The sequence below is a fragment of the Melozone crissalis genome, unplaced genomic scaffold (genome assembly GCF_028551555.1).
Source record: "Melozone crissalis strain CALT ecotype California unplaced genomic scaffold, PUWL_Pcris_2 ptg000029l_1, whole genome shotgun sequence".
Classification (NCBI taxonomy): domain Eukaryota; kingdom Metazoa; phylum Chordata; class Aves; order Passeriformes; family Passerellidae; genus Melozone; species Melozone crissalis.
In genome coordinates this window covers 10,823,203-10,839,321 of record NW_026535807.1, presented here as the reverse complement: position 1 = coordinate 10,839,321, position 16,119 = coordinate 10,823,203, and the positions used below count along the sequence as shown (strand labels likewise).

At 56.2% G+C, this 16,119-nt stretch overlaps 1 protein-coding gene across 1 annotated transcript in view; it reads left to right on the top strand.

Moving 5' to 3' along the window:
* Positions 1 to 4,169: 4,169 nt before the first annotated feature.
* PLXNA1 (plexin A1) overlaps positions 4,170 to 16,119 on the top strand; it is a 111,953-nt gene continuing 100,003 nt past the window's right edge. The window contains exon 1 of the mRNA XM_054280706.1: positions 4,170 to 4,287. The gene's annotated coding sequence lies outside the window, so the exon portion shown is untranslated. The remainder of the gene's footprint in view (positions 4,288 to 16,119) is intronic.

Genomic DNA, 16,119 nt, shown 5'->3' with positions numbered 1-16,119 from the left:
TCCCACAGCTCCCAGCACCCATCCCACCAAAGCTCTTCCCAAATCGAGGTGTGTATCTCTGCCAGCGACAGGCTGAGAAAATGAGGATGTTCCCAGGCTTGTCTTTCTCCTGATCCTCTCCAAGAAGATCTTCTTGCTGAAATGAGCAGTGGTGCTGCCAGCCCAGCAAATCCCCAGGAACTTGAGCATGGTGGGCTGGATGGAGGGGCTGCTTGCTTCTTTGTGGGCACTGATCCAGAGGGGGCTGTAGCAGCAGGCAGAGGGTGAAAGCTGCTCTGGCAGACAGCAAAGTGCCTTCCTTTCCAGCAGAGCCAGGAGTGAAGGAATGATGCCACCCTGGTGCCAGCCCCTGTGCCACCCTGTGTCCCTGTGCCTCCCCAGCACCTTCTGCCCACTGCCCTTCATGCAGCTGCAATCCCCTGAAAAATGGCTCTATTCATTACCCATCTTAATTCCACCCCGGATCCCCAGAGGTCCGCAGACACAGTTTGTTATCCTGGCTGTCAAGGAGCTTAAAGAGCTGCTGGTGCCTCCTGGAAAACTTTGACAAAGCCTCTGGTCAGAGCCAGTGCAGCTCCCCAGCCTGGCTGCTCATCCTTTCTGCTCCCGAGGCTGGATTAGCAAAGATGTTTGTGAGGGTGGGAGGAGGGAAAAACCCCATTGCTGCCATCTGGGCAGAGAGGATCCCTCCTGGTGCCCATGCCCATCTGGGCATAGCCTGGCACCATTTGGGCACAGCAGACCTGCAGAGTCTGGCTGGGAAGGTCCCCAAAGCCCACATTTGGATTCCAGACTGTTCTCTGGGCCAGCCAGATTTCACAACCTAAAAACCTTTGGGCTGAGGCCACTGGGTTTCTTTCATCCCTCTGTGCTCAGTGCAGGGGGTTTAAATGGGGTTGCAGGTTCATGGGGGTTCATTTCCTGAAAATTTTTCCACCTGTGGGTGATAGCCAAGGGAAGTGGCATGGCCTTGACTCCTGCACTGTGCAGAACTCTGCTTTTTAGCAGAATTTTTAGCAATCAAAAACCGCAAACAGAAGAAAAACTGTGAATTTTTCTGATAATTTTTGGTCCCTCACCACTCAGACTGGGAGAGCAGAGTAGAAAATCTTCCCCATCCCTTTGGGCTCTCTGCAGTGCCTTAATCCTCTCCCAGTTAGTTTCTGCTTTTGACAAAGCAGTTCTCAGGCTGCTTTTAGAGAACAAGATGCCCCTCAGTCTCTCTGCTAACACACACAAAGCGCCCTGGACACCCCAGGAGCAGTTTGTGCCTTGATGTGAATGTGGTGGAAGCTGGGTAAGAAGCGAGTTTTGCACAGAGAACAGGAGTGGGGTGAGCCCCTCAGCTTTCATCCCTCATCCCTCATCTCTCATTGCTGGGTTTGAGTCCAGTTGCCTCCGGAGTCATCCTCAGCCCCAGCCCTCCTTCTCAGCCGTCCTCAGCCCCCATCCATCCCTCTGACCCATCCTCAGCCTCCAGCCATCCCTCTGACCCATCCTCAGCCCCAGCCATCCCTCTCAGCCCCAGCCGTCCCTGGGAGCCGGGGGCGCGTTTCGGTGCCGCTCCCGCCGGTTCCTGTCAGCCCGCAGGGTGAGGATGAGGATGAGCAGGGGGGCTGTGGATGAGCACAGCAGCCCCCTGGGAGGCAGGATAAAAGCCAGGCTCTGAGATAACGAGGCTCTGTCTGCGGGTGCGGAGCCCAGACGCGGGGGATGCCGTGTGAGTGACAAGCGTGTCCCGCTGCCCCGGGCGCGCTGTCCTTTGAGCCACCGAGCAGCTCCGCGGGTCGCTGCAGCCCGAGGCTATTTCCCACCCGACACAAAGCCACAAAGCCCAGTGTCCCCTGCCAGCTCCCTCCTGACCCTGCTGGCCACGGGCATGGCTGGTTCTGGGATTTCCTTTCTGTTTTCCTTTCTATTTTCCTTTCTTTTCTTCTCTCAGGGCTGGGCCCTCGGTGCATCAGGCAGGAGCACCCTCAGGCAGGTGCCCGTTCTTTTCTCACCACTCTTTCTCTCTCTTTTCTCCACCATCTTGGTTCCCTTTGTCACTGGGTGTATGTGGACAAATACATCTTGCAGCCAAAATAAATGGCTCCAGTTTCCCCTGCCAGGGGAAATGGCAGCACCGGCCCGAGGGTAGGGCTGCTGCACCCTGCTCCATGCAGGGAGAACTCATCCCTCTCATCCCTCTCATCCCTCTCTTTTTGCCTCTGGGGATGAGATGGCAGCCGTCGGACCAAGGTGCCCAGGCAGCAGCCCTGGGAGAGAGTGGATTTCAAAGCAGTAGTGGGAGATTGCCTGAATATCTCTCCCTTCTTTTTCATTCGTTTAAGAGGTTTTGCTGTCTCGGTAACTCCCCCGAGAGACAGGAGCAGCAGCCTCTTTGGATGTGAATACCTGACAAGTTTTTAATGTGAAAGGTATGCACTAAATTTAGTCTCATGGAGGAAGAGGGGGAAGAAAAAAAGGAGAAGTGTTTCTTTCAGTCTGGGGGAAGTGATCCAAATCCCAGCCACTTCCCTGCCGGCAGAGCTTGATGATGTCTCCTCTGTCTGGAAAGCTTTTAAGCCTGGGCCCCATGTGTGTCCCTGCACAAACAAGAGGTGGGAGAATGGCAGCCCCCGATGCTGTGCCCTGGGGGAACGGGGCTCTTCTCAGCTCCTCTGGCCTCCTGGATGCTGCTGAGGGCGGGATGGGGAGATAAATGAGAACAAAACCTTGTTGTCCAAGTTGCAGGGACATCATCTCAGCTCTCAGGTGGGCTCTGAGCGAGGTGTGACCATTAAGGTGCTGGGGGTGCTGAGGGGAGTGCAGCTCTGCTGTTTAACACAACCAAGTCACCCCTTTTCTCCTCTATTTTCCTTCCCTACTCTCACTTGAGCCTCTGAAGGTCCATTTTTTTATCTGTTCTGGTACTTGAGACTCACCTGTGCCTTGTGCTCTCATGTCCTCTCCCAAAGCGCCCTGTGCTGCTCTCCACAGCTTTGGAATTCAGTTCCTCCTGTCAGAGAGGGCAAGGAGCTCCTATGGACACACACACACCTGCTGGGATGTTGCAGAGGACATCCACGCGTGTACCTGCACAAGGCGAGCACACACCTTCTTCAGATGGGGCAGCTCCCAGACTCCCATGGCGTGTAAAGGACAAAGTGTCAAAAGGACAAAGTGTCCCTGTGCTGAGAGCTGGTGGGGCTAAAGGTCTGGCTCGTTGCAGCCAGGAAAACCTGTCTATAAACAAGCCACCTTACACCGACTGCCCGTCCTGCAGCAAATGGTGGGGTCACAGGGAATCAGAACCATTTACAGCTCATTCTCCTAATGGGGAGGTCTGGAAAGATCCACTCCTCTCATTTCCATCTCAAGGATGTCTTCTAACATCTGTGGAGGTCCCGATGACAAACACTCTATTTATTCCTGCTGATTTTATAAAGGTCCATTCTTTGGAAAGATGATGGAGCATTTCATTAGGGCCCAGCCAAACAGAGGACAGGGCAGAGCAGGGCACCACGGTGGCACTGCTGTCTCTGGGAAGGGACTCTGTGGCTGGCATGGTGAGAGGGAAAAGTAGGGGAAGGTTACAAGAGTGCATAATACTGAACGTGCTTAAAAAAATACAAACAACCACTTCAGACGCTCAATTAATACATTGTAACGTTCTTATTATTTTTCTCCCCTTTTGTAGTTTTAATTTTCAGCGGTAAGACGCCGAATGGACGATCCTGGGGACCGAGGCCCTGCCGTGGGGGGCAGGAGAGCGGCGGGGGCGGACACTCGGGTGGGTGCGGTCCCATCCTTGCCCCGCGCTCCGTGACCGCTTTTAGCGGGGCCCCTCCCGCGGCATCGCCCCTTTAAGGGCGGGAGGGGCGGGGCGGCCCCACCCAGATATCCCCGCCCACCCCGCCAGGCCCCGCCCCCTCCCCGCCTCTGGCGCCCCCTGCAGGCGGCCCGCGGGCGCGCCCCCGCCTCCCCGGGCTCTTCCCTCGCGCCGCCGGTGCGGGGCGTGCGCGCGTGCGCGCGGCGGGGGCGCGCGCGGCGGGCGGCGTTCCGTCGGGGCCCCGCGCCCCGTCCCATTCATGCGGGGCAGCGGCGGCGGCGAGAGCGAGGCGGGCGCGGAGCCCCGGGCGGCGGCGACGGCGGCGGGGGGAGGCGGGCGCGGAGGAGGAGGAGGAGGAGGGGACGGAGGAGACGGAGGCAGCGGCGGCGGAGAAGGCGGCGGCGGCCCGGCGGGCGGCTTGGTGTGGAATGCAGTTATGGCTGGCACGGCGGAGGCGAGCGGGGACCGGAGCCGTGAGTAACCCGGCTGCAACTTTCGGGCGCGGCGCGATGAGCGCGATCGGTCGGTTCGCTAAAAATAACGCGGATTTGGCTTTATCGCTCCCCTAAAATATTTGGCTTTATTGGCACCGCGGCGACGGCGCGGGGCTGGCCCGGGCAGGGCACGGCGGCCCCGTCGGGGGGCGCGGAGGGGCCGCGGCGGCCGGGCTGGGCTGGGCTGGGCCGGGCAGGGCCGGCGCCGCGCTGCTGCCGCCGGGACCAGCCCGCATTGCGCCCCGCGGCTCCCGGAGCCGCCTCCCGCGGGGGGACAGAACCACGCCGGGACCGAGCCTCTTTCTTTATCCGCCGCACGCCCCGCGCGGGTCTCGGGGCGGTGCGTGCCGGGGAGCGGGCAGGTACGGGCTGGACGGGCTGGGGGCCGCCTCCCATCGCGGAGCTGCTCGGGCCGGGGCGCTCCCGCGGGTAGCCGGCGCCAGCGGTGCCTCCCTGGCCGGTGTAGCGGCGGGGCTCGGCCGCCTCCCTCCTCCCCTCCCTCCCTCTCCGCTGCACCCTCCCGCCCCGGCTCTCGGCAGCGTTCGCTGCCCCAGCCCCGCCGGGTCCGGCACCGCTGGGGACGTGAGCCGGGCTCAGTCCTTCCGTGCTGGCCGCCTTAGATCACGGATCTGCCCTGCCCTGCGTCCGCGCTGCCATCCCCGCATCGTGCTGCCCCGCATCCTCGCTGTCACCGCTGTGTCCGCACTGCCCCGTGTCCCCGGTGCCATCCCCGCATTGTGCTATCCCGTATCCATTCACGTATTCTCGCCGCTTCACATCCCGCATCCCGCCGGGGCGCGGTGCGCGGCATCCGGGCTGGGCTCGTCCTGGAGCCCACAGCGCCGCCGTTCCCTCCGCGCTCTCCGCTCCCCAACCGGCGGGGAGGTGCCGTGGGCGCCCTGCGGGATGGGATGGGGTAGGATGGGATGGGGTAGGGTGAGATGGCTGCCGTGCCCTCGCTGTGATCGGTACTATTGTGATCGCGCTGTAGTTTGGCAGCGCAGCTCCGGGCGAGGCGTGGAAGGCTGCGGTACCTGTGCGGGGCTGCGCCGGTGCGCGCCTCCCGCCGCCGGTGTAAGCGGGGAAGGTGGCGGATAAAGCCGGCTGCGGGGTCCCTTGGCCCCTTCCCTTAGCCCGGCGAACACACGCGGCAGCTCCGGCGTGCGATCGGGGAGGGATTTGCAAAATCTCTGTGGCATGCTGAAATAAATCCCGGAATCCCGCAATCGCCTTCTCCTCCCTCGTCTTCCTTGGGGGAAAATTCTTCCTTCTGCCTCTGGCCGAGCGCCGGGGTAGGGGGAGCCAGGGGAGGGGGGCTGGTGTGTAAACAGGGCTTAACATGAAGGTCACTGGTTAAAGAGGAGACGGATGGGAGAGAAAAGACAGGCATTAACCTCACTTGTTAGCTCCCCCCTGGCTTCTGCTTGGGGAGGACAAAACAAAAGCAGAACCTGCTAACGGGGGGGATGAATATTCATGATCCTTCTCGTATGCTCCGGGACACGGAGGGGAGAAAAGTTGGGCAGATGAGCCGCCTCCCGAAGCTGCTTTTCCTCCAGCTTGCGAGAAAATCCTTTTTTGCTGAGCGAGAGCTGTGTCGGGGGGAATTATCAGCCTTTTGCTGGATTTCTTTTTTAAATTTTTTATTTTTTATTTTCTTTCGTGTGCGGCTGCAAGAATTAAAAAGAAAGGGAAAAAAAAAGAGGAGCTGAGGCTATTGACTACATCAAAGGTTATCCATTTGAAAACACCATTTTCCTCTGAACAGCGGCTAATTGCTTCCTGAACAATCCCAGGGTCTTTTGTATATACTCAGTGGGTAAAATGAGTGACTCGATGTCTCTCTCTTAAGACACTGGTGACCGAACAGGGCGGAAAGGTGGAGAAGCCAAGGAAAAGCAGTGGGGCAGATGCCTCTGGGAGGATGCATGGATAATTTCTTAAGTGGCTGCAAGGAGGGAAGGTTTTTTTCTTCCCGCTCGCCGCCGAGCGATCTGCTGGTGCCAGTGGATGCCGGTGCCGGCAGCGGTGTGGCGACACGGGGCTGTAAGGAAAGCTGGTAAGGAAGTTTGGATTCAAAATCCCCGATCATGCGTGTGATCTGGTGCTCCCCATCCGCCCGTGGCTCTCCGAGACAGACAAGCCTGGATGCGCTCGCTGCTCTCGGGGGGCTGCGGGGAGGCAGCTCCTGCTCCCCTGGGTGCCTGGGCTTTCTGCAGCTGCTGCCCTGAAGATTAAAGTTTTGGCGACATTGCTTTTGTTAGCATGATGATAGCAGCGCCGGGGAGAGTTTTCCCCCTCTTGGCTTTTTTTTTTTTTTTTTTTTTTTTTTTTTTTTTTTTTTTAATAGAAGCATCAGATTTGGAGCAGAGCGCAGGCATCTGCCTTGGCGCACGGAGCCGCGGAGCCGAGCGCTTGTGCTCCGTGACACAAAGCCCTTTCCCCGAGCGAGGCAGAGATAAACAAACTGCTCGGAACTGCGCTGCAGACGGGGCCGGGGCCGTGCCGGCGGCTCCCGGGCAGTGAGCGTGCTTCAGCGGGCTTTGCAGCCCGGATGGGAAGGGCAATAAAGCGGCTGCGTGCTGGCAGCGCTGCCTCCCCTCCTCCACGGCGGGGCCGGGGCTGCCCCTGCCCTGCTCCCGGCCCTGCTCCCTGCGTGCCCGTGTCACGCCGGGCCGGTGATTGCCGCGCCTTCGCTGCGTTTCACTTCTGCCCAACAAAGCGAAGGATCTGGCCCTGGGATCGGAGTTAATGAGGGGAGCTGGGGTGTGTTTATCCTGTGTGCTGCGTGTGGGTCAGGGCCTTTGTTGCTGGCTGCCTCGCTGCTGGCTGCAGCGCTCAGCGCCGGGAGCCGGAGCCAGCCCTGAGCCGGCAGCTCCCGAGCAGCACAGACCGGGCTGGCACAGCGGCTCCTCGAACCGGGGGAGCATCACCCGTGCTGGGCCTCTGCTGAGTCCCGTTGGGCTTTGTTGTAATCGCCTTTCTGTGTAGGGTGTTCTGGTGCCTTGGTCATTTGTATCCCCAGTGAGGAGTCAGTGATGGTTTTTGGCACCTCTGGCTCAATGGAAGGGGAGCCTTGGAAGAGCCAGGACAGCAGAGGTGTTGCCATGTCTCTGTGCAGAGACAGGAGGGCGGGCATGGGTCGCCCCAAGGCCCATAGTGCCATCCTCACTGCCTTCAAGCTTGAATTTTTCATTGATCTGAACTGGTGAAATGCATGTATTGAGAACTTAGACTGTTGTTGTCTCTGATCCATTAATGTCTCATTCAAGTTTGTGTGCTATATGGAAAAAACTAGTGATTAGAGGGTTCCTAGCCAGGGTTTGACCAGTGAATGGCTTGGTGATGTACCGTGTGTGTAGAGAAAGGCCCAAAGGCTGGGAATTATGAGTGATGTGGAGCTTGGTTCAGCATGTACCATGACTCCTTAACTTCCCTGAGTTTGGGTTGGGGCCCCTTTTCCCAGCAAGGTGCTGAGTGCCATGGCTTCATGCAAAATGAGGAGGAGCAAGGGTTTGCCACCATCCACTGGTGAGGTGGCTGGTTTGGCTTTAGACTGGAGACCACCAGCTTCTCCTCTGGCTGTACCTGGGGAGTGTTCCATGCAGTGCTCTGGGGAGCATCCCACTACAGATAAATGGTACTTGGTGAGAACATGTGTGCTCTGGCACCATCCCTGACCCACAGCCTCATTCATGCCCTCTTAGCCTTCCCCAGGGTGCAGCCTGGGGTGTAGATACCCCAACATGGTCTGCCTGCTATGCTTGGAGGTCACATTTGAGCAAACACCTTGTGCCTCATGGAGGAGAAAAGCTGCAAACAATAAATAAGTTTTGGTGGTTTTGGTGCCAGGCATGGGCAGTCCTGGCTCTTCTGCCCTGCACTCACCATGTGGTGTATCCAAGCCCACACCTTCCCATGGGTTTGTCTGAGCATAGCCAGACATGGGAAAGTGTCCTTGTTTGCCTTGCTTCCCTGAGCCCTCTGTGGCTGCCTCCAGCCCTTGTTCCAGGTGGAAGCCACCATTTAAAAACCTGAATGAAAAACATCTCAAAGTTTATTTTCCCTTTAGCCAAGGCTTGGAACGCCTCCTCTTTGTTGCTGGTGTGTCAAGATGTTCGAGTCTGGAAGAAAACTCCACATCCAGGTCATCAGGCTCACATTCCATAAACACTTTTACTCCTTTCTCCTCTGAAGTTGCCTTGCATGGTGCAAGATGGACTGTTTTGGGTGATTCCTCTGTCCCCATGGTGTCTCGGTGTAATGAGAGCCAAATGCAGCCCTGGCCTGTGCCCAGCTGTGCTGGTCTGTGCCTGGGGCCAGAGACCCTCGTGAGCTGCCTGAAGCACAGAGGAGATTTTTTATTGCTGGGTTCAGCTCAGGGCCTGGTGCGAGCCAGGGTGCGATATCCTCTTTGCTCCTTGAGCTGAGATTGTGAGGGATTTTGCTGGAGAAAGTGCCCGAGGTGAGAACATGCCAGGGGTGCCAGAGACTGGCTGTGTGGCTCTGGGGACATGCTGTGCAGGGACCATCTCCTCCTCATCCCTCCTCTCCCCACCGGCAGCCTGCAGATCAGCCCTGGGGCTGGCTGCCCACCTCCTCATCCTGAGCATCCCTCCATCTGCCAGCCAAGTTGGCACAGAGGCCCGGGAGCGCTGCTAATCCAATTTGGGCAGTTTAGCTGCACTTTGCTCTCCGTGCTGCTGGCCGGAGCTCGGCGCTTTAATCCGGCTAATGACCCCAGCTTGAGTAACCAGGACTGTTCTCTTGGTTCAGTTTTCCTTTCTGTCCTTCTCTTGGTCCAGTTTTCCTTTCTGTTGGTGATGGTGAAGGGCTGAGGCTGCTTCTGAGTCCTGTCCGTGGAATCAGGGGCGGTTTCCAGGTACAGGTTTGTGTGGGCACTGGAGGGTGAGGGCAGCGTGGAGGGACACTGCAATCCCTGCTTTCTCTTTGTGAGATTTCTCTTTCCCTCTTCCCGTTTTTTTTTTTAATTCTCTCCCTCTTTTTCTGGTGAAGATAAGCTCGTCTTCCGGAGTTATTTTGCAACATAGTATTATTTTCAGGAAGGCAAAGCCAAGAAAAATAAAAGCGTCTCTCTTCCTTGGGTTGCCTACTGTTTAATGTACAAAATACAGGGGTGGTAATTGCATTAAAACATGTATAATTATACTGGAGGGAGGAAAAAAAAATCCTGCTAATTGCACATGTGTTTTGAACTGATAAATGTTGAGTGACTCTTCATGTTTTCTTGGGAGTTTGGAGGAGCAGAGATGCAGTCTGGCATGTGAGGGGTTGGGAGTGGGGATGGCTTCCCAAAATTATTGGGAAGCTTGGATGCTCTGAGTAGTGTCGATGTCGGGGGCATGATCCTTTGCAGATTCACCTCCCCATCCAGGCAAGTCTTGGTGTCATTGTAGGAGCCCTGTGAATCCCTTTGCTTTATGCGTTTAGTTAAACAACTGTTTGTCAAAATATTCAGGCGCTCTCACAAAAGTAAATTCGTGGCAGGAGAAGACACAAATTTCTGTGTTAGGGGGAGAAATTTCCTGTGTGTGTAGCCCCACATCCACGGGCTGTTCCCCCTCTTTACCAGGGTGTTGGCATGGCTGCCGGGGGGCAGGGGGGAGGAAGGATGGTCACACTCGTTTCAAGTGGCATGATGTGAAAACCACATTTCCTCCTGCCAGCGCCGACCCCGTCAGAGCTGCCGATAACATCGCAGGTGATTGTAATGGCACCAAGTTGTTTGCTTTGTGCATGCGGCCGGGCTTTGTGTACGGGCGCCTGCTTCGCTCTTCCTGTGCAGACTGTTAGTTTCAACAGGGGAAGAGGAAAACCCAAAAATATTTTAGGAGGAGTTTAAAAATAATCTTGGAGCTTGGCTGGTGGGCAGGATGTTTCGCAGGATCGTGTGTTCCCTGCTGGTCCGTGTCCAGCTTTGTGGCCCTCGGAAGGCTTTGCTGGATGGTGTTAAGTCCTGCATTGTCATTTTGGCCAGCCCGAGGGCTTGCTGTTGGGCTCTGCGAGCTGGAGCTCGATGGGAGTCTGCCCTGCCCTGGCATTTGACTTTTGCGCTGGGTAGATCTGGCTGCCCTGCAGCAGAGCAGTGTCAGAGCCGGGGTGTGAGCCCCAGCTTCCAGCTGCCACGGCCTCTGTAAAACATTTATATCTGTTCCCCCCTGTTGCATTCCCTCCACCCCCATCTGCCTCTCCATGGTTTTTATTCCTACAAGTGTTGGCATGCTGCAGGGTCCCTGCCTGCCCGCTGCTGCTTATCTCCGTGTCCGGCTCCTGCATGGCTGCTTCCTCTCTGGAGTCAAGGGGGGGCTCTCCCTCTCTGCCGGGACCAGAATCGGCCCGATGAGCCCTGCTGAAGTCAAGAACCTGTTTTTCAGGCTGATGTCATCGGGAAGAAATGGGGGAGGAGGAAGGCAGGGAAGCAGCGCTGTTTCCGAAGGAGAGCCGCTGCCGAGCCCCATGACGCTGCCAGCGGCCCCGGCCTCCAGGGCTGCCGCTGCTGTTCCTGATCAGCCGCTGCTGTTCCTGATCAGCCGAGGTGCCCTGGGGCGTTGGCACCACATGCGGGAGCGGGAGAGGTCCCGCTCTGCATGGAGAGGGCTGGGAGGGAGGTGTCAGCTCCCAGCACAGCAGGACCTCTTGGCCCACTGGCTGTGCCTTGTGTGGCTCCCTGGCCTTCCGTGGGGGTGGTGGTGCTTGCTGGAGCTGCCATCCAGCCACTTTCATTAGCACAAAGTGGGTTTTTGGCAGCGGTGCTCGGGCAGCCCTCCCAGCACAGGCGAGCAGCCGCCTCCTCTCGGCTCTGCACGGAAGGAGCTGGTCCATGATGCTGATGCCTGTTGGAATCTCAGCTCCTCATGCATGGCATCAGGCCATAGAGCAAGGTGATGCCCATGTCTAACCTGGCTTGGGGCCGCAGCTGGGATCTGCAGGAAGAGGAAAAGCCTTGCTCTGCTCTCCCTCCCAGCCAGCAGCTTGTGGCTGCACCCACACTTTGAAGTGTGCTCTGCCAGGTCTGGTGGGTAAGACCCCCTTGCTGTGGGAAATTGGGGTGAGGTGTGCTGTGTTGGCACTGCCCATAGGAAAGCAGAGTGCAGGTACAGCCACCTGTACAGGCACCTCCCTGTTCATATCAGATGCTCTTTGCCCGTGGTGCTGTGAATGAGGCTTCTTTTGCACTCTCAGAACAGTTTCCCCTGTGGTGGTGTTGCTGTGGGGAGACTTTTGGGCTTTTCCTTTCTCTGCCTGTCCCATTGCCAGATGAGGCTCTACTCTCTCTCTGGATGTCTTACTTCACCTTGGGAAAATAAAACATGGGGCTATGCTGAGCTGGAAACTCCGCAGGGGAAGCAGAGCCAGGACCTGAACTGTTTCCAGCTGTGGTTCTTGGGGCAGCATAACTGAAACAGCAGAGGGGGAAGGATGGAAGGGTGGTAGGGGAAGGAGAAGAACACGTGGCTTGGGAAAACTCATTTGGAGAAGTTTTGTGGTTGTTTTAATCAGAACTAATGTGATGGCAGTTGTGCTTGGCTTGCCACAGGACAGCACAAGTGCTGGTGTCAGCAAGGGGCCAGGCAGAACCATGGGAGTTTCAGCTCAGCTGGGATTAAACCAACCCCAGAATGACCTCACTTTGCTGGACTGGAGGGCATCCAGCAACCAAGAATGCTCCTGTGGCAGTGCTCCATTGCAAAGAGGGATCTCTCCAGATTCCCTATGGGATATGGGGAAAGCGCTTGTGACAGAGAGGTGAAAATGCAGCTTGGAGAGCTGGGCTGGAAGAGGGGCATTGATCTGGGGAGTGTAAGATCATGACTTGTGTTTGTGGCTGCCCTGGCCCAGTGAGGGGTGTGGAGCATCAGGCTGGGGAGTGAGGCATGATGAGTGATATGTTATTTCCCAGGGAATGAGATCAGACAGGGGAAGGATGCTGATGGCCAGAGGATCTCTTGTTGGACTTCCCTGCTGTTTAGAGACCTTGCTTGTGAGTGACCTTCTGGGCCTCTGCTGGTCCAGCTGGACCAAGGTGACCTCTGCCAGCAGGGCTGGTTTTTGGGACATTTATGTGGGGCAGTGGGCTGATGGGTTGTGAGAATCAGAGTCTGGGAGTGTGTAGGCCAAAGCCAAAGGGGGAGGTGGCCTTCAGGGAATTTGGTCTGTACTACATTGCTCTTAAGATGTGGGCAAGATGTTATTAATTGGTCCTGATTGAGGTGACAAAATTTACATCAGGCTGGTGTTTGAAGCCTTGAGCTGACCTGGGTGTTGATAGTAGGAAGCCACAGTCTCATGGCTGGTGTGCTGGTGCCTTGGGTTGGGGTCTGTGGATGATGAGAGGCACAGAGGGGTTGGAGGAACTGATGGACAAACTTCCTGAAGCAGGATGGGAAGCAGCAGGCTGTGTCCTGTGTGGATGATTGCCCACGGGCTGTGCACTGGTCCAGGTCTGTGTGCTCCTCTCTCGGCTGCAGGGAGCACAAGGGAAGGTGGGGGGCACTTTCCTCCTGGGAAATGCAAGTACAGCACGTGGGCTGCAAACAGAAAATCCCTCAGCAGCCCTTGCAGGGCCCTGTATAGACTGTGATACCCAGGTGAGCTGTGGGAATAAGGCAAAGGACAGCCACCAGCTCTCACTCCGGGTGTATGGATTTGGGAAATGTGTAAGGTCTCTGTCCATGCCTGGTTTCCTGGAAGGGCTGCTGAGGCTGTCCTCATGTACCTCCTTGCCTTGGGACGCTGTGGCTGTGGGAGCCTGGGTTTCCAGCTTGGAAATGCTTGTGAACCTTTTTGGAAGGGCTCTCTGCAGAGCAGCCTGCAGTGGTGAGTGGTGAGTGCAGGTAGTGGCTCCAGAGCTGCTCTGGAGTTCAAGCTGTTCTTGGCGTGACATGACTTCTTGCAGAGGACCAGAGAAGGGGAATTGTGCACTTGAGAAATGCTGTTTAATTTCCTTACTGCTTGTTCTTTTATGCTCCTTTTTGCTGAGGGTCAAGCTTCATGAGCCTTTGGGCAGTGGATGGCTGCTTCTCCTTGTCATGTTTCTCAGAACAAAAGAGGCTGAATTCTTTGCCCAGACGATCCTTGCAGGGCAGGAGTGGAAGCTGGGGTGGATGGCAGGATGGAGTCCTCAGCCCCTGCCTGGGAGGAATGGCAGGAACCTGGGAAGAAACTGAAGATATTCTTGATTGGGTGATAGTAATGGAGATTAGGGCAGCTTCAGAGCCTGCCATTGATTTCATCAGGGTTTGGTTTGAGCCAGGGATAAGGGTTTTAATGATTTAACTCACTGGCTAGGGAGGGACCCTAACCGAATAGTTTTCAATGACTGCATGCAGCAAAAGAAGGAGTTAAAGTTTAGCCCTGTTGCAGCAATTGCATATGTAGTGCAGCTCCAATTTGTACCACCACCAGGCTTTCCTTATTGCAAGGCTTTTCCCAGCCAGATGAACCTAAAAATACAGCAACTCTGGGGTGAGGCTGCCTCTCCTGTGGCCTGAAGGCTTTTTTCTCCCCTGGATAATCTCCCCTCTGTCCCCTTTGCTAATTACTGGCAGCTTGTAGCTGGTCCCTTCTTGGCTATATCTCATTGCTGAGAGCAGCCAGTGGCTTGGAGGGATTACAGGTAGAGGCTCTTTAGATGCCATTTCCCCTTTTGTGGGTGGATTATGTGGGGTTTTCAATCCCACACCTTCTCTCCTCCAACCTCCCTTGCTAAAGTGCAAGGCTATAAAGCTCTTGGGATGTTTTGCTGGGAGAGAACCTGCTGGGGTCGTGTTGATGGAAAAGCAGGGATGGCAGGCGGGTCTGTGAGTGCCAGATCTGCACCTCTGTGCTTGTCTGCATGTTTAAACCCTGTCTCTGGGTGCTCCCCTGAGGGCTGCTGCTCTGTAGGCTGGTGCTGACTCTTGGACTTGCTGCCTGGATGAGTGGAGAGGTGGTCCTTAACTCTCTGTCCAGTCTTTGCCTTTTAAGGTTAGTTTTTCCATCCCAGTACTCTTGCTTTGCGCTATCAAAAGTGATGATTTCTTTCCCAAAGTGTGATCTCCCATCCCAAGCACAGGTTTTTGGGCACATTGCAGGAGCAGGGAGCTCTCAGCCTGGGGGGATGAGTGCTGCTGCCCCTTGCCAGCTCTCCAGCAGCCAGGAAGGGGGGCACTGGCAACCCTGGGCCATGGCCATTGCTTACTGCAGAAAGGCTCATTGGGAGAGGCTGGGATCTGTGGGTGCTGGCCCTGCTGAGGTGGGTAACTCCATCTGAGTTTTGCAGTGGCTGCAACCCTCTCAGTGTGGCCACTCTGAGGTGAAACTGTGAGCAAATGTCCTTTCCAGGGGGGATGAAGGGGACTGGGCAGGATTTGGTTGTTGTGCTGGCTGTGTTTCTGAAGGCTGGTTTCCTTCTATAAACACATGTGTGTGTATATACATATATTATGTGTTTGTGTGTGCACATGGAAATCAAAACACAAGCCTGTGGTGATGTCTGGCCTGTGGTGTGGCCCCTCTGTGGGGTGAGCCCTGGGGATGCTCAGTCTGTGCTGCATCACTTGCTGCCCAGCAGCACTGCCAGCTGCATTTGTGGTCCTGCTCTCCCAGCTGGCATGCATGCAGCAGGGCTGGGGTGAATAATTTTATTGCTGCCTGTTTCAGGGCAGGGCTTGGCGCCAGGGTATCTGCCCAGGGTTTTTCACGCCTTTGGACTGCTCTGGATGTGTTTGTGGTGCAGGTGTTGCTTCCTGGTGGTGGCAGTCATCTGGTGGCCCTGGACTGGGTGACCCCAGGGCACGGTGCTACTTGAGTGCAGCCCCAGGGGTTTGGGTGCCCTGTGGTTTAAGGAGGGTGCTAGGGGAGGAGCTGCCCTGCCTTAGCTGCACTGTGACCTCTCTGTGGCCCTTGGAGCTGTGTGACAGCAGGGAAATGCCCTTTGGCTGCTGCTCCATGGGCAGGGAGCAGTGCAGGGCTGCCTGCACCATGGTGGGCTTGAGCCCTGCTTTAGATCAAAGTTCAGGAACCCATATCACTGAATCACAAAAAAAGCAGACAAACCAACTATTTGTGCTGTTTTATTTTCACTAATTGTTGCTGATGGCTTTTACTGGACAAAACCACCACTGGTGTCAGGTCACTAGGACGAGATGTTGCTGCTGCAGTATATTTAGGAGCAGAAATCTCTGAGGAGCTCTGCAGAGTGTCATCTCTCAGCTTGCCCCAGCTCTGCCTCACTTTGCTCTCGTTCCAACTTCTGATTTGCAGTTCCCTACGTTAATTTGGGAATCTCCTGTTGGGCTTTCTAGCCCTGGTTTGTGGCAGCAGCTCGACCTCTAGTTCTCTCACCCACTTCCTGAAATAGAAGCAGTGAATCATAGAAATGCACCAAGAAAGCAAGTTCCCTGTCGTGCTCTCTCATCCTGGCAGGAGACGCTCTGGTTGGCATCCCCACGCTGCACCAATCTCCCACTGTCACCTTCCCCATCTTCCCCGTTCCTTCTCTGCTTGGCACATCACTGACATATGAATTTGGTGCTGGTCTCCTTGCCAGGCAGCCAATGTGCTGTTCCTGAGGGGCTCAGCCTCATGGGAGCAGTGTCTTGGTGACAGCTGTGCCAGTGGGTGGGAAACCACTCTCTGGTTTCCTTCAGGAAACCCCAATGCCTGCAGCTGCTGGGCTGTGGCTTTCTGGGCTAACCAGTGGGTTTGTGCTCACAGTGCCACTCGGTCCCACATCAATGTGGTTTGGGGCTAATAAGCTCTGATATGGGGTGCTTCTCTTTATTCTCTTACCAGCAAGCTCAGAAAAAG